Source organism: Tamandua tetradactyla, chromosome 8 (assembly GCF_023851605.1).
Source record: "Tamandua tetradactyla isolate mTamTet1 chromosome 8, mTamTet1.pri, whole genome shotgun sequence".
Classification (NCBI taxonomy): domain Eukaryota; kingdom Metazoa; phylum Chordata; class Mammalia; order Pilosa; family Myrmecophagidae; genus Tamandua; species Tamandua tetradactyla.
In genome coordinates, this window is record NC_135334.1 from 24,436,693 (window position 1) to 24,458,463 (window position 21,771).

At 49.5% G+C, this 21,771-nt stretch overlaps 2 long non-coding RNA genes across 2 annotated transcripts in view; both read left to right on the forward strand.

Moving 5' to 3' along the window:
- Positions 1 to 21,771, forward strand: part of LOC143643295 (uncharacterized) — a 122,478-nt gene that overhangs the window by 88,497 nt on the left and 12,210 nt on the right. The window lies entirely within an intron of this gene.
- LOC143643294 (uncharacterized) lies at positions 7,524 to 10,580 on the forward strand. The gene is made up of 3 exons (XR_013156193.1): positions 7,524 to 7,840; positions 8,706 to 9,176; positions 10,414 to 10,580. It is a non-coding gene; the product is annotated as an uncharacterized LOC143643294 (long non-coding RNA).

The following is a 21,771-nucleotide window of genomic DNA, read 5'->3' on the forward strand; positions in this document are numbered from 1 at the left end:
TCAGCACTGTGTTAGGTGGCTGCACTCCTCCATGTTGGCTCTTGTTTTTCTCTCAGGGATATCATCTTTTCTCCCCACTCCCAATCTCAGTTTGACTCATGTTCACCCTTAAGAGTCAGCTAAGATATGGTCTCCACCAGGAAGCCTTCCCTGACCACCTCCCACCCCTTAGGCTAAGACAGGTGGCCCTTCTTGCTATTCCTATAGTAACAGATTTACCCATCTCTCATTGCATATCCACAAAAGAGTAGTTCTCTGTTTCTATGTTTGCTTCCCTACTAAATTAGAAGTCTGTTGAGGGGAGTCTTACTACTTATCTACTTGGTCCCTATCACTAAGTGCGATGTCTGGTATACAGTCAGTGATTATTAAATGCTTGTCAAATTAACTAACTAACCAGTCATCTCAGATCCCCGATGCCATGCGTGTGCCACATCTTTTGTTGTTGTTGTTGTTGTTTCCTATTTCTTACCAGTACGTCCTCCCTCCCCAGTGAGATGTTAAATCCTTAAAGGAAAGAAGTGCATATTTACATCTCTCTGGCACAGGACTCAGCTCCTAGTGGTTCATGCTTCCAATTGGTCTCGTTTAGAAATGGGACAGGACTAGTGTCCATTTGGTCACCAGGACTAGTGTTCAGCCTCATTTGATGGAAACAGCCTAGACAAAAGGTGGAAGCCACTCTAGTGTCCATTAGCAGATGACTGGATAAGCAAATTGTGGTCCATACATAGAATGGAATATTACTCAGGCTTAGAAAGGAATGAAGTTCTGATACATGCTTTAACATGGCTAGAACTTGAGGACATCATGTTGAGTGAAATAAGCCAGACATAAAAGTACAAACATTGTACGATCTTGCTTATGTGAAATCCTGGAATAAGCAAATACGTAGAGGCAGAAAGCAGATTGCATGTTACTGGGAGGTGAGAGACAGGGACTTGGGAGGGCATGCTCAATGGGCACAGAGTTTCTGTTTTGGGTGATGAATAAGTTTTGGCAATTCGTGGTGGTGAGGGTAGCACAATATTTTGAATGTAACTAACACAAGTGAATTGTATACATGAAAAATGGTTAAAATGGGAAATTTTGTGTTGTATATTATGGTACCAAAATAAAAATGGAAAACACTCATGCACACACCTGAGTCAAGCTGTAAATTTGGTGCGTCGTTATTCTTAGGAAGTCCTTACCTTGAGTCTGCCCAAGCTCTCCCCCACGCACACCCAAGGCATCGGCTGGGGGTGGCAGAGGTCCAGACCTGGGCACCAACACTACCTAAAGGTCCACAGAGTGGCATGTGCCAGTCTTCCTCCAGGAAGGGGCCTGTAGATGTAAGACTGTTATACTTTGGAGTCTTGTAAATAACTCATCACTCATTTATTTGGAACATGTATTGATAGCCTATTATGTTCCAAGCTCTGAGGATACCATGGTGAATGAGACAAGACAGGACACTCCCTTCCTGGAGGTCCCATTCTACTGGGGTCAAGTCTTTGTCATTGCGGACACATTCTAATAAGCGCAGCTGGTATTTATCACAGGGTGTTGGAGTTTACAAAGCATGCTCATGCTCATTAGCCCTCTTGATCCTCTCCAAAACCTTGGGCGCTAAGAATTATTATTATCATATTTCATAAATTCTCACAGTTTTCTCATTTGAACATCTCTGTCATCAGGGTGGGTCTTGCAATTGATGGCATGTCATAGTTTAATTGGCAGCACTTGTTTTCTTTCTTAGTGGTAAATAAAAGAATGGTGGGTCTTACAATAAATGGTTTTTTAAAACACAGAATTTTCCCTGTTGTATAGATAATGAAGCTGAAGTTCAGAGTGATTCAGTGGCTTTCCAAGGTCACATGTGGTCATCTGTGCAGGCTTGGGGAGACTGGGAGTCAGGGCTGTGCCAAAAGCCACAGAATCCGTGGCCAGAGCCTCTTCCCTTCGTTGCTGTCTGCAGATTCCTTTTCCAGGCACATCACAGCTCATTGCTCACATTTTCCTACAGGGAAAGGAAGTGCTGTCCTGTCCCAGGATGAGCTTCAAAGGGGCCCTGGCCTCCCCTCGCTCCACCCTATCGGGGGAGCAGCAGGATTGTGGCTAAGACCTGAATTAAGCAATCTTGGATCAAAAGAGCCTCCATCTCTCCAGAGCAGCCCAGGGACTTGAGTGAGCTCCTCTCCAGACTGCCCTGAGTGATCAGTTGACAAAATACATCTGGGAAAGGAAGAGGCCTCTGTGATCAGCTGTCATCTTCCCTAATACCCCTGATGCATTTGCTTTCTTCATCACCCATGAGGTGTCAACCCTTCATCTGCGGTGATCTAATCCAACACGCCTGTTCCCCTGTGGCTGGAAAGCGGTTATGCTGCTGTTGGATGGGGGGCTTGGGGACTGGGGGAGAAGCAGTGAGGGCAATGGGTTTGGAGACAAAGAGACAAGGAGGAAGAGAGAAAGGAGAAGAAGATTGCTAGAGTGAGGGAAAATGGGAACTGGAAGTTGGCATTGCCTTGTCTTTATTCCTTGTCTAGTCCCAGCGCTGGGCCCCTGACTCAAAGCTGGGTGTGGGGCGACCCCAGTGAGTAATTGCTTCTGTTTTTCCAGTACATTGTCCTACACACGCATGTGTGCATGCACACACACACATACTCACATGCACTGTCTGGATCAATATGTTACCTAACTGGAACTTTCTACTTGGTTAACTGTGACACCTGTGGGGGTTGCTACTCTCATCTTGAATTTTCCATAGATAATGGGAGACCTCAAGAAGTCACCTTGTCTAAATCCTTTCCCCAAACTCAGTCATCAGCTCTGGAGTTTCTCCAGAATTCCCCAACTCTTTAACCTGAAACCCGGTTCCCCTTCCAGTCTGGCGCCAATCTATATCCCCAAATGTAGCAAGCAGTACCTTTTAATCTAAATGTTATACTCCAGCAGAACACATCCTCTAACTGGACTAGAAGCATGCCATAAATATACCACCTCTGTACATTTTCTCACTCCATGTCTCTTCCAATAATGCCTTCCCCTTCTCTCTCAGCACCCTTTACATCTCAACTCAAGTTCTTCTGTGTGAAGACTGGCCTTACCCAAGGCTGGACTGAATGTCCATCACCTGAGCAAGGAGCCTCAACCTGGCACCCAGGACCAGAGTGAATCAATGATCGAGGTGAGCTGTTCCAAAAGGACCCAGAAGAGAATTGCTGCACCCTCTTTGCTGTCCCACACCTTGATACAATGCAACAGTTTTTTTGTTTTATGCCTGAATTTCTGTCCTGGCATTGGGCTTATAGAACCCTGTCTCAAGATTCCTACAATCACCAAGGCTTCCAAATTTCACTTCCTACTCATATTCTTGGAACTCTGCTACCCTGGATGAAGACTGAAGACAGCTGTGTCCCACTGGCACCTGCTTGTCCACTAGACTGAGCCTCTATTCTCATTGTCTTTGGCTGGGTCAACTTCCACAGCATCTGTCCTGCCCCAAGGACAGGGAAGTGCCCACTCGCAGCCTCTTCCTGTCTTCCATCCTGCTTTCTGGCACTTGCTGTGTACTGTCAAATCCTAAGAGACTATGACAACCATGGTGCATGAAGTGTCTTCTGTGCTCTACTCTTGCTTCTTCCTAATGATTACAGGAAACAAGGTTATCTTTGTACATCTATGTTCTGTTCCTTCAACTTCCTTGTTCATTCCTGGAGATGAGACCCTCTCATGTATCTGTGACTTCCCTGCCTGATGCGTACAGAGTATAATTAATGCATATTACGATGCAAATGTCCAGATCTTCCCTGGTAGTCCTTGCTGAAATCTCTCACAAACTCTTCTGTTATAATGGCTCTATTCTCTCCCTTCAGCTTCCACCTGTCTGTTTCTTTTCTTGGGAATTCTTCCCTTCCCTGTAGTCATTCAGAATTACATTTTAGTGGATTCGATGGAGATTTTCTCTTGGACAGGAACTGTGGCCAGTTCATGTCTATATCTCTTGTAGTACCTGGTGTATAGTGTATGACCAGAAAGCAGTGGACTAGAATTGTGGAATTAATCTCTGTAAGCATTTCTTCAGCCCCTAATGCATGCAAAACATTGTGTTAAGTATCTTAGGTTCATGAAAGAAAACAAAACCAAGCAGAGCATCTATCTTTCAGTAATCCAGGCCAGGCAAGGGCCATAATAGGTGTTTCCAGTTAATTACAAATATCTAAGTGCCACATTGGTAGACATTTCCTTCTAGATGAGAGGTTATCAAGTGGTGAGAAAGAAATGGTAGTCTCAGATGGACATGAGCATATTCATGCCCCTTTTGGAAAACAAATCTTTCTCTCCCGTCTTGGTGAAACCCAAGATCTTCAATATTTCAACTGATGGGACTGGGTTAGGGAAGGGCTACAAACAGTGAGCCTTGGAGGATTCTGTCTCCTGTTACCCCGCCCCCACCACCACCACTCAGGGAACTAAGCTCCAAGCTCCTCCTCTTCTCTGTAGTGAGGAGGGAGATGTCTGACAGGAGTAGACAGTGGCCAGTGGGGGCCTGAGTGGCAGCAGGAGGTCTTGTCAGCCATTATCCTGCTGGAACAATCCTCAAACACCCTCAAACCCGACTGGGAGGGCGGTCTCTCCATTTGATCTGCCTGGGACTGCAGGAGATAGTCAAATGCTTCTGGCTAATATCATATGCATGCATAATTAGATGGCAGCAATTACCATCTGGGTTCCTAGCACTAGTTCCAACATCCAGGCCTTGGGCAAGGAGCTGGTGGGAGTGAGGCAGGGAGGCCTCCCCCACCCCTGCTTGTCCTCCGTCAGTCTCCTGGAGAGCAGATTGGAAGCCCGGAGCCTGGGAGTTCAGCCCTGTGGAAGGCCAAGGATGCTCAATGAAGAGTGACAACAGGCGGGTGGCAAAGGGAATTGAGTCGTGATAGTGCTTTGCCAGCTCATGAGTTGGCTTGCCATCTCAGGCTGGGTGGGTTGCATGGGCATGGGGGAGGAAGGCTCATGGGCAGCCCTGGTTTCAGAGAAGAAGCACCGAGCATGTCTGAGGGTTCTCAGAGCAGTGATGGGGCTGATGAGATGCCATCTACCCCACCCCCAGCTCTGGGTTCTTCCATCTCCTGGCTGTCAGAACTCTCTGTGGGTGCCAATGACACAGACATATGCTTGGCCAGGTCTGGCTGACATTTTCCTGAGGCTGGTGTTCAGACTTCCTGGCTGGGAAGGGGAGGTGGAGCTCCAGGGAGTTGAGGTGACTTGAGGAGATGGGGGCACGTCTTCTGATGTAGAGGAGGTTGAAAGAGTGGACATGCACAGACCCCAAACCCATGAACATTTCATATCCCTTTTTCTTGAGGAGGATCCCAACAGCTGTAGGATTGGCACAGTCCCATGCAACACTTGCTACCTGCTGTGCCTGCAGTTTAATCAACCAGTCAATTCAGTTGGACGTCCAGCAGCTTCTGCCTTGTGGCAGTGAGGCAGCATATGTGTGTGTGTGTGTGTAGTGGAAAGATCGTGACATCACAGGCTTTGCAATAGATGGGGCTGAGTTTGAATCCTCCCTCTGCATTTCCCAGCCAAATGCCCTAGGTCAAGTTATTCAACCAATTCGTTGCTTCTTTTGCAAAACGGAATTGTGAGGATTAAAGGGGTTTTTGGCACATAGAAGATAACTCAGAACATGCCAGCTCTATTTTTCTTTTCCATCTTAATGTATGATTGCGCTTGTTAGGGAGTCCACATTCTGTTCATTCCTGATTAGCGAGGAGGGTAAAGTGCATTTTAAAAAGTTGTAATATCCCTCTGGGCCTAGTTGTTTGGTATTAAGAGACTTTGTGTGGTCCATTTTGGCCAAGGAACCTCCTTGCACTTCCAATGCCCTATTCTCTGCTATCTGCCCTAAGGCAGAACCTGGGATTCCCCTCGTGCCAGCTCATAGCACTGTATATGCTTGTTTGCCATGGTACCCGGCGTTGTAGCCATTGCTTGTATTGAACTTGTGTTTGGATCCTCAATCTCTTGCATGGTTCCTGGCAAACAGTAAGATTTTGAGAAATGTTTGTTGAGAGACTTACTGATTATGGCTTAACTCAGGTAACCTTGCCATAGGTCCATGCTGGACTGTCAGCAGCAGACTGAGGAAAGTGGGAAGAAGATAAGATGAGGTTGAAATGAAGCCAGGCAACATCTGGAGCCCAATCCATCATAGTAGAAAGACTATGAATTTGGAATTCACTGAAATTTTGGGTGTTGTGTGATTGCTGTGTGATTTGGGGGAAATTAGTAAACCACTCTGAACTTCTGTTTCATCATCACTAAGATGTGTATAATACCTGCCTTACAGGATTATTATGAGGATTGAAGAAGCAAAGCATGCATCTACATAAGTAGATGCTAAGTAAAATAGTGGCTGGAATGATTACCGCTTAGATTGAGTTAGGACCTCCTGACCTTTCGAGATCTATTAAATGTGACTGGAACCTCAATTCTGTAGCCTGTGCCATGAAGCTTCCCTATAATTTCTTAAGCTTCCTCATTTATTTCTTTATGCTCCTCTCCAACACCCCAGTTCTAGACCTGTCTGTGTTCATTCCTTCACCAGTTTCCATGCACTGTTTAATTATTTCAGGTATTTGGTGAGTTTTTGTAGACTGCCTACAGACTTGGAGGTGGCAGGAATCGAAGAAATAGTACATTGCACTTTTTGTGACACAACTTCTGGCTGTTCAAAAGCTCTTGGGGAGTGTGCACAGGTGGTTCAGTGGTAGAATGCTTGCCTTCCATGCAGGAGACCCAGGTTTGATTCCCAGACCATGCATTAAAAAAAAAAAAAGCTCTTGGAGATTAATCATCTTTTGTAGATATGTGCAGAAAACAATTCTGGAGAATGAAGAGCTCTCTATCTGGTTCCCTCATTATTGTAATCTCACTCTGCACTGCAGCTGACTCCTGGTGACAGCCACTGGATGCTCTGTTCACAGGTTCAAAGGAGACTTGGGGTGTCTTGAGGCTTTATTTGTGTTGGTGTCAATAGGTCCAGTGAGTCGGGGTGGGGCACAAAACGAGCTCAAGAGTTGTTAGTGTAGGAAGTCAGGTGGGTGCATTGTGGATATGGATGGTGCATTTGGTGAGGGTAGGGACCCTGTCAGCAAATAGGAGTCCTAGGGAACAGTGTCCAGACCTCTGCACAGGACATAGAGGTGGCAAGAGCTAAGCAGGGGTGCATTCCAGCCAAACAGGGCAGGGCTTTATTGTCCTAGAGTGCTGGAGTGATTAGCAGGAAACAGGTTTTAGAGTGGGCTAGACCTACTAGGACTAAGAAAATAGCCCCTTGCTTTCGAAGCAGTGTGTTTCTTGCACGTGGGAATCTATGGGGTCACATTCTGATACACTTATGATGCGGACGCCTGCAAGCTCGTGGGGTTGGATTTGATCCCTCCTGAAGATAACTAGTGACACTCCCCACCTCAACTATCTAGTCACAAAGTGGGTTCTAGAAGAGAACCTCCTACTCAGAAGGCAGGGCTTGGGGGCTCTTCACTCACTTGGATTTGGTCCTCCAGGACCCTGGAAGAACTGGGGAAAAGTAGCCTCTGACAAGGGGGGGCACATCAGGGGTTCATCCTGGGGGGAAGGCATCCTGTTGAGGGATCCAAGTAGAACGTGAGTCTACTATAGCCCTAAACCAGATTCTTTTTTTTTTTTTTTTTTAATTATTACTCCATTTTTTTCCCTTTTGTTTTTCTGAGCATTTCATGAAGTTTTAATCAAATGTTCCATCTTGATCTCAACTATACGGTGGAGAATAAGGAAAATGGTGCAGACCCTCACTTGGTTCTGTGAGGTAAAGTGGGGGAGCATCCTGCACCCAGGGCCTCAGTTATTTATTTACAAAGGTGAGGATGATCCGGGCACCACGGGACCCACCTTTTCCTCTACACCAGGAGTTCTCCCCGTTGCAGGTGGTGGAGGATTGGAGTTTCACATTGCTAAGGAAGATGGCCATTTTTCTGGTCTTTGGTGTGGTGAGGCTGGATCTCAGGGTACATGGGTTTCTTGGGTACAGGATTTATCACACTTATAGCAGCTGAGCACAATTTCAGACCCATTCCTTGGTGGACCGATGCTTTTAAAGCATTCTCTGCCTTGATGAGACTCATTCTCAGAATCTGAGGGGCTGCTGCTGAGCAGGGGTGAGGGTGGCGGGGGCACAAAATCACCTCCCATCTTCTCCTTTGCTGCCCCAAATTCAGCTTCCAACAAGTGCTGGCAGCCTGCCCTTCTCCAGCTCCCCTGTGGCTCCCAGGGCCTCAGAAAGGTCTTCTCTTATCTCCCTGCCAGCAATGGGCCCCAGAGGACCATGCCAGCCCAGCCTGAGTTGACCTGGAGTGTCGGGGCCGGTGGAGATGACCTCTGCGGCATGGAGCCCTTTGCTGAAGAATTCATTACCATTCTGTGTCCAATTAGGGAGAGCGGGCTGGAGGAGACAATGGCTCATACCCCTTGTTAAGTAACATCCTTAATTGATGACAGGGATGGTGTAGCTGCTTGGAAGCCAGCTCAGATTGTGTTTTTTAAATTCTCCTTTCTCCTGGGCTACCTGCCAGAATTCCATGGCATGGCTCTTCAGGAGAACAAAGGAGGCTTTGAAAATCTTTCTCCCCACCTCCTTCAAATGCTTATCTGAAAGGACATCTTTTTCCCCTTAGTTGCTGGCATCATAAAAGCGCAGGTGATAAACTGCTTCTTCATAATCATCAATTGTGAAGGTTTCTCCCCCTCCAAAAGCAGGAGCAGCAGCAGCAGCAGCAGCAGCAGCAAGAGGAGAGAACCACCCCTGTGCCCACACTGATGCCTATCAAGCCTCCAGGCAGGGTGAGGGAGAGGCAGAGATGAACTTTGTTTGGTGACAACTTTTATCTTCGGGTCTTGGGCTGTTGAAATGTCAAGCCAGGCTTCGATAGGATCTCCTGACGATGGCTGCTGCTTAGCTCCAGGGCATAGAGGGCTGGCAGAGGGACGGAGGAGGGCCTGGAAGCCAATTGAACACATCTTGAATTGTCCAAGCTCTGGGTCTTGGTGGGGCTACATTCCCAGAAAAGAGAGCAGAGGCTGTAGGAAGGAGCCATCACAGCCAGTGTCTGCAAATGACCTTGAGAGTCATCCTGAAAAGATAACGTGTAAGCCATTTCAGAGGAGAATCTGCCTAGGTGTTAGGCTTCCCAGCAACGAAACTGTAGAAATGAGGGATAGTTAGGCCCAGGTTTCGAATTGGATTCTAGCTCCTGGGTTCCCACTCATGGTGAGGCCTTTCTCCTTTAGCGGTCACACCCTGGCCCTTCCCTGTAGCTCACAGACCATCAGCTGGCCCTCACTCTCTGCACACTGGCTGACACGCCTCCCCGGGGGGTCCAAGGCTGGGACCTTCCATAGTTAAGGGCAGCATTGCAGGCTCAGCCTAATTTAATAATGCTTCAGGTTTTTAAAGCTAGAGGAGATAATATCCACTTTATTTTTTCAAAAATGCACAAGGCACCTATTACATAGTGGGTACCGGTTTAAGTGCATTTAAATGCATATTAATTCATTTCATCCTCGTAATAATCCTATGACCCGGGTGAGAAAATTGAGGTACAGAGAGGCTAAGTAATTTGTCTAAGATCCCAGAGTAACTGACAGAACCAGGACTCAGATGGAACACCGGGTCAAGAGCTTGTATCTTTCAAGACTATGCCATGCTGCCTTTCTTTATGCTTTGCTGGGCAGTGAAGGATGAATAGGGGTTTGCCAGGTAGACAAAAGGAAGGAGAGAACATTTTGCTGGGAAAACAGCAGGAGTAAAGATATAAAGTTTAAAACAGCTTGGACCTAAAGGAAAAGGGAACCAATATCTGTTGAGCACTTACCTTGTGCTAGGTACTATGCAAAGCATATTGCATTTATCTTATTTTATTTGCAGATTAACCCTGTGAAGTAGATATCATTCACCTTTTACAAGTGAAAAAATTGAGGTTCAGAGACCATAAGCAAGTTGTCCAAAGTCATATAGCTACTAAGTAGTAATCGTCCACATTGAGTTGATTTGAATAAAAAGTGGACTAACCAGGACTTCCTCAGATAAGGCCCGGCCTGTGTTTCCCGAGTAGCCCCACACCCCTGGTGTTTCCTTGTTTAGAACGTGATTCTATCTTGTAACTAATGTTCAGTATTGATCTTCCCTGGAGGACAGAAAGCTCCATGAAGACAGGGCCCATGTCTGTTATTCACCAATATTTCTCCAATGCCCAACCTTGTGCCAGGTGCCCGGCAGGCTTGCAAATCTTTACTGAATGAATGGGAAGTGCAAATTGTGTTGTAAATAGCTGCCAATTCTTCACTCTCCCCTGTCCAACCTACACATTGGATTTTGCTAATCAGGTCCCAGGCTTCACCTCACTAGCTGGTGTCCACATCCCTAAGGACAAGGCTACTGGATGGGGTCACCTCGGCCCCCGTCATTACTACTCAGATGACCAAGGGGAACTGTGTCTGGGAAAAGGGCCAGGCCTCGTGGACATGGTCAAGTGAAAATAAACCAAGAATGCCCAAATGAGAACAAACAGGCTTTTTATTCAGAGCTTGCTGCAGCAAAGGAGTCGGCTGCCATCCCTTGGTTTGGTAGAGACTTGAAAGGCGGGAGGGAGTGGGAAAGCTCTGAGTGCAGAAAGGAGGAGGCTGTTGGCATGGGGAAGCTGAAGGCAGGCCAATTAGGGCTGGGATATCCTGTGTGGCTGGTTTAGGGAACGGATTTGGCTTTCTCTGTTTGGTCCTAGATTGGAAGCAGGAACAAAAATTAGGGAAGCTGGCAGTCATTCATCAATTCCTGTCCACTGGGGTTCGATTGTTACAGGGTCAGTGGTTTGACTCCCCGGGATGTTTGCTAGGGATGACCATTTGTTCCAAATAGTGGGACAGGCTTTCCTGGGTGTTGTCCTTTTGTATATTCAGTCTCTTAGTCTGGATGAAAATACTGCCATTTGTTCAGGGCAGTCCAGGTTTTCACCTGTTGTCCTGCTGCATTATTAATAATGATCCCTTTCACTCTCCAGAGAGCCCCAGTTGGGATGGTCAATCCGATGTCCTTGGGCAGGTGACTGCCAGAGGCTTCTGTGCTTCCCAGTGTGTCAGGTCTGCTGGGGAAGAGCAGAAACAAAATCAAGTGTGGTTGGCAGGAGCATGCTGCAAATTCCAGTGATTTCCCTTTTCTTCTCCCCCATATCCTCTGCCCTCTCCCCTCCGGCGGACCATCCTTGTGGTGGGCACCAACGACGGCCCCTTGGCAGAAGGCAGGTGGCAGAGGCAGCAGACCGGTCCGCTGGCTGGCCTCGTGACCGCGGGCAAGGCACCTTTGCCCTCGGGGGTTCAGGTTTCTGTTTGAAGGTGAGAGCACCCGAGTTTAGGGGTTTTTCAGTCAGCTCTGTGCACACCAAAGAGAGGGGATAAAGAGTATGCAAACCATCGGGCTAGAGAATCCGATGGCAGGGCAATCAGGGAGGGCCACCTGCCGCCTGTTGAAGTCAGGACTGAGGCAGGACCCCTCAGAGTTCAGAAAATGTGCCCATCATCACAGCTCACACAGCACCGCCTTCCCAGTAGAGGGTCTCTGGGAGAGAGGCCTCCCAGGGTGGTCAGGCTGAGCAGCAGAGTGGCGCTTTGGGGTGGCTACGGCCTGTGGGGGGGGGGGGGGGTAGGGTGGAGGAGAGGGGATGCAAAAATTCAATGGCCTGAAGGTCTCCAACACTGATTAGTCAATTAACCAATCAATTCATATATTCATGCATCAAGCATTTACTAAATGCCCTGGGGACTAAATGGACCCCTGTCAGAGAGTGCTTCTGAGTAGGCATGTAAATGCCTCATTTACCCCCTACCCATCTCCCGTCTGTGCTGCCCTGGGTTGGAACTGACAGTAGGGAAGGGCCGGGCGGGGAGCTGCTGAGGGAGGGGAGGTGGTTGGGGTTCGCAGGTGGAGGCCTAACTGTTTTTCTGGGCACCTGGCACTTTGTGGTTGGGGGACCCCCCCCCGCCCCCAGAGTAGCAGGCTGTAGTCGGTGGTAGATGCTTCCACCACACCGCTCTGCCTCCCTCCCCTGCCCGCCTCCCAAGCAGCTGGTCCTTTGCGGAGGCTCGGCCAGCTCCTCTTCGCCCTCTGCAGGTCTCGTCTGGCATCTCAAGTCCTAAAGGTTCTGGGTAAGGCCGATTTGCTTTGCCTGCGTGACACTCCTCTCTACCCCTCTCCCATTTTATCCCCTTTCTGCCATTTCCAGACCACAGTGGGGGCTACCAGGGACCCCAAAGAGTGGAGCCCATTCCTGGAATGTCTGCGGGGGGTCTGGATTTGGAAAGGATGACAAAAGCGGGAGGAGCTGTTGGTGGGAGTGGGGTCCACAGAGATTCGAGAAACTTCGGGAACTGCGTGGAGCCTGCGGGGAAGCCCACCTCTAGGCTCAGCTCTGAGATGGGCGAGATTTGGGCGGAGGTTCTAGACATGTCATGTTTCTCTCTGGACACCATCTGGTCCCCTTTCATATGAGTGCTTTCCCGTGTCTCCGGCCCCAGAAGGGAATTTCTGCTCACACTGAAAGAACAGCGAGTTCAGTCAGGGGGTGTGCGTGGGGTCTCAGGGGCCTGAACTCTATGCCTGTTCTTGACCCAAAACTACTGTGTGACCTTGGTTGGGTCCTTTCAAGTGTAGATGGGGGACACGATGATGCCCTCCCTTCACTAGATTTCTGTGGTTCTGTGAATTCTAGATCTCCATCTGGCTTGGGGAGGGCAAAGGAGAAGTGGCCAGTAAACCGTTTCGTGGAAAGCTCAGCACGCAGGGACAGGGGCTGCCGAGGGGCACGTGTGGTCCTAGCCGGGCAGGGACCTGGCTTTCAGGAGCTCGGGCAACTCCTAAATGTGGCAGTGTCCCTGAAGACAGGTCACTCTGGAAGTTTCTGAAAGCTCAGATATTAACTGCTATTCTCTTAGCCAAACCACCGTTTGAAACCTCGTTTTAAAAGTACTAGAGGCTCATTTGCATCTTATTTGCATCTCATTTGAACATCATCTCATTTAATGTTCAGAAACCACTAAGATTTCTTCCAAGCCCTTGCTTCTTCCTGTATCCAGATTGTTTCCTTACCTCCCTCTCTTTCTGGCATCCCATCTAGCTGGACAGGCTCACTGGTTCCAGCCTGGCTGGAGCAGTTGGCCCTATGGTTATGGGAAGCAGTGGGTCCAGTGAGGGGATGAGCAGTCCTTGGAGCCAAGGGCAACCGGCTGATCTCCAGCCATAGCTTGGTGGGGTCCAGCCTTCCCCTTCCCCTCCAGGACCCTGACCCTTCCCAGGTCTTGGGGTCTCCAGAGCTTTCCCTCAGACACCTGAAACTCTCTAGCTGCCTGCAGCAACAGAGAGGGGGAGGGGGAGGGGAGGAGCAGGCACCATGTGTTAGCAGGGAATAGGTTTACTACGCCCTGGGGAGGAAAAGGAAAACAATTAAAGAATTGATAGTTTTGTTTTATTTTCTAAAACCTACGGGGTCCCGGGGAGGTCTGCTGAGGAAATTCTCCTGTAGGGGCTGGAGAGAGATTTTCTCTTCCAGGGAACTCCAAAACTCTGAAGGAGCCCCTGGGCAAATCACCATTACATTATTAAGAGGGGAGTGTCTCCCTGCCTCCCTCTCCTTCTTTCCTCATCCCTAGCCCAGCTAAAATCCAGGCTGCATTGTTCCTTCTGCAGCCTCCCGAGTTCAAAGGGCAGCCGGCCATGCAGGGCCTCAGAAACTGCCTGGCTGAAACTCTCCGTGTACCGGAAAGAGCCGAGGCGCAGTGAGGTTACATGGCTCACCCAGAGTCACGCAGGTGGTCAGGAGCCAGGCCGGGGCTGGAACCCCCAGTTCCTGACTCTGTCCCTAACTAAGCTGGCAGCTGACCTCCAGCTCTCAAAGAACATGGAGAGCGGATTCCACGGGATGACTCGAGAGTCCCAGGAACCTTACATCCCCCCAGCCACAGCGAGCAGCGCCCGTCTTGTTACTCCTCCTGCGCAGCCGCCCTGACTCCGCCCTGCCTCTCTTAGCCGAGACCTGTCCCCTCCAAAGCCCAGGGCGACTCTCATCTCCTCCCCGCGGCCTCCACCAGGCTTTGGTCCTCCCTGGCAACTCGGCCCTTGAAGACGTGCTTGCTAAAATACCGTGTATTGTTCTCTCGGTGCTGATGGTCAGCAGGCTTCATCTCCCTGACGGACTGCTGCTCGCGGAGCACGGAATTCTACAATCCCAAACGCGCACTCTGTCTCTTTTTCTCTTTGTGACTCTTTGGTCTCTGTCAGTCTCTCCCTCACATGTGCACACACAGCAGGAGCCTTGTGCCCACAGTTCCATCGAGTTCCTTCATAGCTTCTCTCTGACTGGCCCAGGTGCCTCAGTCTCTATGTGTGTGAAATGGGGGTGGGGGCTGGGATGATGTAAGGTCCTTGTGGCTCAATCTGCAGGAGCTAAGCCTCCTACCCTATGCTGGTTTCGTTTTCCTGCCCGTTTGGAGAGCTGGGGATTGGGGGTTTTGAGGGTGGGGGAAGTTAAGGCCGGGAGGGAGATTGATGCAGCCCCCAATTTGCAGTGGGGTGAGGGCTGGACAACCCCCCAGCAGCCTTCTCTGGGCTCCTGGCGCCGGCTCTGAGTGCTGGCCCTGTCTGAGCCCTGTGAGCTGCGGTCGGGCAGAGCTCATTAAGGGGGATAATGTGAGCAGAGTGACAGGGAATATCTGTTCTCTCCCCACTATTACACTTGTCGCACGCTCTCTTCCTCTCATAGGTGAGCTAAGGGGTTTGATTGTGAGTGTGTCGGATCTCTCCATAACAACCAGGAAGACTAGACAATTGGGCTGCTCAGAGCTGTTTGGCCAGAAGCTACTTCCCAGTAAACCTCAGGAATGGGCTATACCCTGGTGGATGGCGCCAGTGGAATAGCCCCTCTGCCCCACCCCAAAGAAGCTGCACGACAAGGACACTTTCCTTTATCCCAGAGTAAAAAGGAGGATGCTATCACACTCAGGCAGGCTTGTTGCCAAGGCAGAATGGACACGGGGAGTGACGGAAAATGCTCTGGAGAGCTCTTCCCTGAGAGGCTGCATAACCAGCTGAAGGGCTGGGGCTGAGGGCTGGAGGTAGAGGGCAGCAGGCTAGGATGCCAGAGCTGGAGTGGCTGGGGCTTCCAAAGAGGCTGGTATCAGAATTACCTGAGGGGCTTGCTAAGAATACACAGCCTGGGTCCCACTCAAAAGCTTCAAATCACTTTTCTAGGGGCGGGATCTAGGAATCTGTATTTTAACAACTTCACAGGTGATTCTGAAACACATCTGGATTTGGGGGCTGCTGATAGAAATTTGTCCTTGTTTCCACATTACTGATGTGGCAATCAAGGCAGAGAAGATCATTTGAAAGATCTGGAGGATCTGAAAATAGGCCCTGGGAAGGAGACTGCGAAAGGTACGCGACGTAGTGCTGACAGTTTAGAGAGCACCCAGCCCAGGTGGACAGGGGTGTCGGGAAGTGTGATTCTCAAGGCTCCTGAGCGGGAGAGTCATCTCGAAGGGCTGGTTAGGAGGGACCTGACAAGGTTTAGCATAGCATGCAGGATACAGGTGGGGTGGGACAGCATCAACCAGCAAAAGAGAGAGGATCTTGGACACAGTACAGGTTGCTGTGAGGCTCATTCCATGGGCCTAGGAAGCAGGAGAGACTGTTCTAAGCTGTGGCCACAGAGCAGAAGAGATGCAAACCCAGAGTCACTAAGATTTCAAACAGAAGCCAGCAGAGGAGAGGAAGAAGGGGGTGGAATAGCAAAAGGTCTCCCTTCTCTGGACCAGAAGGGGAGCTGGTGAATGCAGCTCAGCTTGAGCTGGGGGAGGCTCAGAGGATTGATGAGAAAGGGGAGGGGAGGGGAGGGGAGGGGAGGGGAGGGGAGGGGAAGGGAGGGGAGGGGAGGGGAGGGGAGGGGAGGGGAGGGGAGGGGAGGGGAGGGGAGGGGAGGGGAGGGGAGGGGAGGGGAGGGGAGGGGAGGGGAGGGGAGGGGAGGGGAGGGGAGGGGGATGAAGCCAGGAGCAAATGTGCATCTTCCTTTTAGAGCACATCATTCTGGGCAAAATGCTCTCAAATCAGCTCCATTCCCCGAATCCCAGGGCATCTAACTGTTTCTGGGGGACTGATGAAGGGATCAGTGGGGATGATGGGAGCTGACCTAAGTTCGTAATATCCTTTCATGGAGAATATGTCCCCTTGAATTAAAAACAATACAAAGTAACTCATGGGGCAAGCAGACAGACCCTTACTGGACCCTCATTCCCTCATTCCAAGCCAAATGCCTCCTTCTAATATCCTGAAGGTGGCAGGAGAATTTTAAGAATGACCCCCCCGTGACTTTCAACCTATGGAATCCCTTTCTCTCTGAGTGTGAGCAGAACCTGGGAATATGATTTCATTCCTGTGATTATGTGTGTTATATGGCATAGTTGACTTTCACACAGGGAGATTATTGGGATTGGCCTACCCTTTCACAGGAGCCCTTTAGAACTAGAGCGTTTTCCCCCGCTGGTGGCAGAGGGGCAGTCAGAGAGAAGTGGGAGAAGGGTTTGATGTGCCCTTGCTGGCCTGAAGCCGGAGGGGCCACGTGATGGGGAATGCGTGTGGCCTTGAAGAGTAGAGAATGGTCCCCAGCTGAACTCCAGCTAGGAAATCGGGAACCCATTCCTACGATTGCAAGGAACTGAATTATTCTAACAAACCAAATCATCCTGGAAGTGGACTCTTCCCTGGAGCTTTCATATCAGAGTCCAGCCTGGTCAGCACCTTGATTTTGACCTTGTGAGACCCTACAATGCAGAGAACTGTGTTGAGCTTGCCCAGGTTTCTGACTTTACAGACTGCGAGACAAAACACGGGTGTTGCTTTAAGTCGCTAAATTTGTGGCAACTCATAATACAGCAATAAAAACCGAATATGCTAAATCTCAATATCCAGTCACCTGGAATCCATCCTTCCTCATTTCTGGCCTCGGATGGCAGATAAACACAGGTTCCTATTCGTGGAGACAGCAGGTCAGTTAGGTGCCCATCCTCTTTCCTTCTCCAAATCCTTGGGTGCCACCCCCCACTTCCTACACCGTGGTGAGTTCTGAGCTGTGAGCCGGGCATCAGCTACCTCGAGGTCTCACCTCATTGCGTAAAATGTGATAATGGCATTTCTTGAACCTCTGGCCTCTGAGAATGGTCTGGCCTAGCAGTTTCCAATCTTTTCACTCTCCCATGATAGTAAGAATCATAATATGATTATGATGATAAGAGCTAATATTTAATGCCTGTTTCCTCTGTGCTAGACAATAAGCAAGGTGATTTCCTAGATCACCTCATTTAACGCTCACAATAACCCGATGAGAATTATACTGATTCCCATTTTGCAGAAGAAGAAACTGAGACTTGGAGAAGTGAAGAGATAAATGCAATTTACAGTCAGCAGGTGGTTGAACCAGGATTGGAGCCTGAGTGTCTGGCTCTGGAGCCTGTGCTCTTAACAGTCTTGTAATCTCTCCCTCCCTCTGCACCAAGCGCCTCGGATTTTTAAAGATTTTTGTCTACCAAACAAACTGCATTTATCAAGTAATAATTTGTTTTCCCATTTTTTATTAATCAAAGCCATGTACGACTGCCAATCAGGGGTTCAGATCAGCATGAGATTAGCAGTATTATCACACTGAGTTGATAAAATTCCAGCCAAAAGCAAAGCAATGATGTCTCAGTTAGTAATCTGTGCAGCCTTATCTTTGGTAAATGTGTCATTCCTGTGAGGCGTGCAGAATTACTAAAAATAGCTCGTGATCCTCTGCTACTGCCTGTGGGAACCTGGAGGGGTCCGAGGATGACAGGTTGGTCTAGAGGGTGGAGAGCTTCCAGACCCTCTTTATCAGCTCTGCTCAGGCCTCAGTGTCTCTGCAGCCCGTTTCCAACCAGAGAGGGGGCGGAATGGAAACGCCTTTCTCCTGACCACCACACTGCTGGGACAGGGTGAACAGTGCCTGCCAGTCCACCCACAATGCACACACACACACACACACACACATACACACACAACCACTAGGGATGTGGTTTTGTTGAGTAGTCTCCTGTGTGTTGGGTTGTATGTATGTGACTACAATGACTATGTCTTTTTTAAAGTTTGGGTAATGGATGGTGGTGATGGTAGCACACATTGTGAGTGCAATCAATACCACTGAATTGTACATGTAAATGCGATCAATTTAATCACTTAAAAATTTAAATTTGGTGTTATCTATATGTTACCATAATGCAATTTAAAAAAAAAAAAAATTAGTCTTCTGGGGAAGTTGCCCAGAACTTGCCCAGAAGTTGTCTTCCCCAGATCTTTCCCTGCTCCCTACTCGCTCCCACCCTTGCAGTCAGCCAGCCACCCCCCCACACACATGCACACATGCACAAGTGCACAGACCCCACCTCCAGCACCATCTTCTCCTCCAATGGAACATACTTCTGTCTTAGTCTAAAACATTTAACACTCCAATCTCACAGGACCATAAAGGTACAGCAGCATTCACATACGTGAATGAGGAGGGTTAGTCTTCACTTTCCCCACTATATGTAGCCTGATTTCTCTTTCTCATATTGTGGGTCTAGTACAATGAGCCCCTTGCATCATTCATTCACATAAGACATGTATATTCATCACCCACTATGAGCCAGGTATGGGGCGCCTATTGGTAAGCAAGGAAGATATGGCCTCTGCTCTCATGGAGCTCTTGGTCTTGTGGGGACCCCCATTCAGCAATTACAATGAAGAGCTGTGAAGGCTTTACAAGGAAGTGCGGGAGCTGGAGAGCATTCAGGCTAGGACACTGTCAGCCTTGAGAAGGGTTTGGGAAGACTTCTCGGAGTTGAGACTTTAGGGTTGAGTAGGAGTTGACCAGGTGGGGAGAAAGGCGGGGGAGAGAGCAAGACAGGGGGCCCAAAGGTTGGAGAGTGTTAATGCTGGAGGCAGTGGGATTTCCTGGGAGGGACAGCATCTGGACTAAGAGTCCCCGGTAGCTTAACGTCTGGGGCAGTGAGTCCTATCCAAAGAGCAGGAGTTGAGCAGCCCCAGCAGGGTCCAGGAGTACGGGCTGGGGTTGGCAGGGAGGCATTGTTTGTTTGGTGTCAATCATATAGTTTGCCAACTCATCACCAACCTCCACCCTCATCCCGACCCCGACACACGGGGAACTTGTGTCGTATTTGGAGAGAGGAAGGACTATGAAAAAATATAGGAGTCAGTCCAGTGAGAGATTTAGATGCCAGAGAGTGGGAACTTGGAGTGGATCCATCTTTCGGTGGCTTCATAAAAGAGTGCTCCCCTGGTGGGAGAGCATCCTCCTCTGCCTTGGAGAGAACAGCATTAGCACGGAGGGATGGGGTTGATGTGCCAAGCGGGATGGCAGCTGTGAGGGTGGCCAGGCCAGCACAGCAAAGATGGAATGCTTCACAGACAGTCCAGCAACCAGTTGGTCAGGGGAAGCTACTGCACAAGGGAAGAGAGCCAGGAACCACTCAGAGGGACCCTGGGGGCTGCAGGTGAGTGTAGCATCATCTGAGGCAGGGGAACAGAAAGACCTGAGGTCTCTGCGGGATTCTGGGCTCATTTTCTTTGTTGTCCTCACTAAACCTCCGTAGTTAGCCAGAATTCCAGTGGTTTCACTGGTGGGATGGGTCTCCCACCTGGCATTGTAAGTTAGCACACTACAAAATCATCTATGTGTGAGCCACACTTGCTTGGGGACACTGGTGGAAGGGCCAAGCCAGGAATGCCAATGTGAAAGTAGTGCCAGGGGGCTGAGTCAGGGCCCAGTCTGGATGGGAGAGGCCCCCCACCAGCTCTTAACCATGAAGGGTTCCTGACCTCCAAGGATAAGGGAGGTGGAAGATACAGGTGCACCTTCTGGGTCATGATAATGAAAACCACCACCACTGAACAGTATACAACCACATGTATAATCTGCTTTAGAGATTAAATATTTCAGTCAAGGTCAAATGCCGATCCCTCCACCAGGCTACAAAGCAGGCTGGACAGGTATCAACATTCCATTTCATTGCTGTGTGTGGTTCAGAGAGGGTAAGCAATTCACTTAAGGATGCACAGCTAACGAGTACAGAGAGGAAACCAGAACCCAGCCCTGTGCCCTCTCAGGTATACCTGGACATTCAGTCAATGTGAGACTGAAGTGGTTCCCAAGGGACAACAGTCAAGGAGTACTCACGGCTCATTGGGACAGACCATGTAGAGAGGTCAGGAGCAGCAGGAGAGCATGCCAGAGAGGAGCTAGCAAGAAGGGCCTGGATTTGATTTGGCCACTGGGTTTCCTGCGTGCTCCTCTTTCTCAGGGGACCATACAGGAGAAGGAGGAAATTGGACCTTCTTGTCCCCCAAAGACACCCTTGCGGTCCTTGAGAATCCTAACTTCTATCTTCTAGAATGGTTGATCATGTAATTATTACATAACAACTTTAATTTATTGAGCACTTGCTATATGCCAGGTACTGTGCAAAGAGCTTTGGAGGCATAATTTCACGTGACCCTCTCAATGACTCTATGAAACAAGATCTATTATCTACATTAGACATTTCAAGAAACAGAGGCTCCAAAAGGTCAAGTCCAACTGCTTGAGGTCACAGATGTGGGAGGTGGTGTGAAGAGGATTCTAGCTCAGCCCTCTCTGACTTCCGGGTTCATGGCTCCTGCTAGAACAGGGGCCCAAATTCCTAGGCACTCCTGACTCCCTCCATCCTTCAGTGGCCTATTCCCTGGGGAGCAGAGGGTGACCTGGAAGAGCTGTGAGAACCCCAGAATGAAGGGATGGGGAATGGGCCATGAAAGGGAGGTGGGGAGAGTCACAGCTTGCCGTGTTTCAGCTCTCCACGCTGGCATCGTCCTTCTCCCTTCCTCTGGGGCTGGTGGGAACAGTGGGAGAAGAAAATGAGGTTTCTACCTTACTGCTGTTTCTGTGGGGCCTGGAGTGGTTCCCCACCCTATTTGCAAGGCCATAAATAATCGAGATGTATTACTCAGGGATTGCCATGGTAACATCTTCAGGTTACCAGGGATGCGAGATCCAAACAAAAGTATTCGATTAAATATTTCTGGCCACTAGAGGAATCCAGCCCTGTAACACTGGGGTGTGGGGGAGGGGAGCGGCTCGAAGGGCTTACTGCTTCCTTCTCCTTTCTTACTGTTTCTTTCCCAGCTTCCTCTTCCTCTTCAGACCCTATACAACGGTCCTGGCGCACTCCTTTCTTAGCCTCTTTCCCTTCCTGGGCTCCTTCCCTGCTGCTGGGATAGCGGTTTCCCACCTACAACCCATATTTCTCACATACAACCGGTATCCCGAAGCCAGCTCTATACAATATGCCTCCGGCACTCGCGATAAACACACTCTTCTAATTGGTTTAGGATCGAGTGGAATATCCAACTAAAAGTCGTTCTCACATACATCACCCTTCTTAAATGTAATCAGCAGCCCGGCAGGTTGGTTTTCCCCAGACGGCAGGTGCAGTGTTATAGGCAGAGAGTGATGGTCGCGGCAGAGGGAAGGAACGAGCTGCCGGGGGCCCCTTCCTGGTTGTGGGGAGAGCTGCGCTGCCGCCCGGCCTCCCTGGGGACCCTGCCTGAGAATGAATCGTCTCCATTCCCGGAGCCGCACAACCACAATAAAT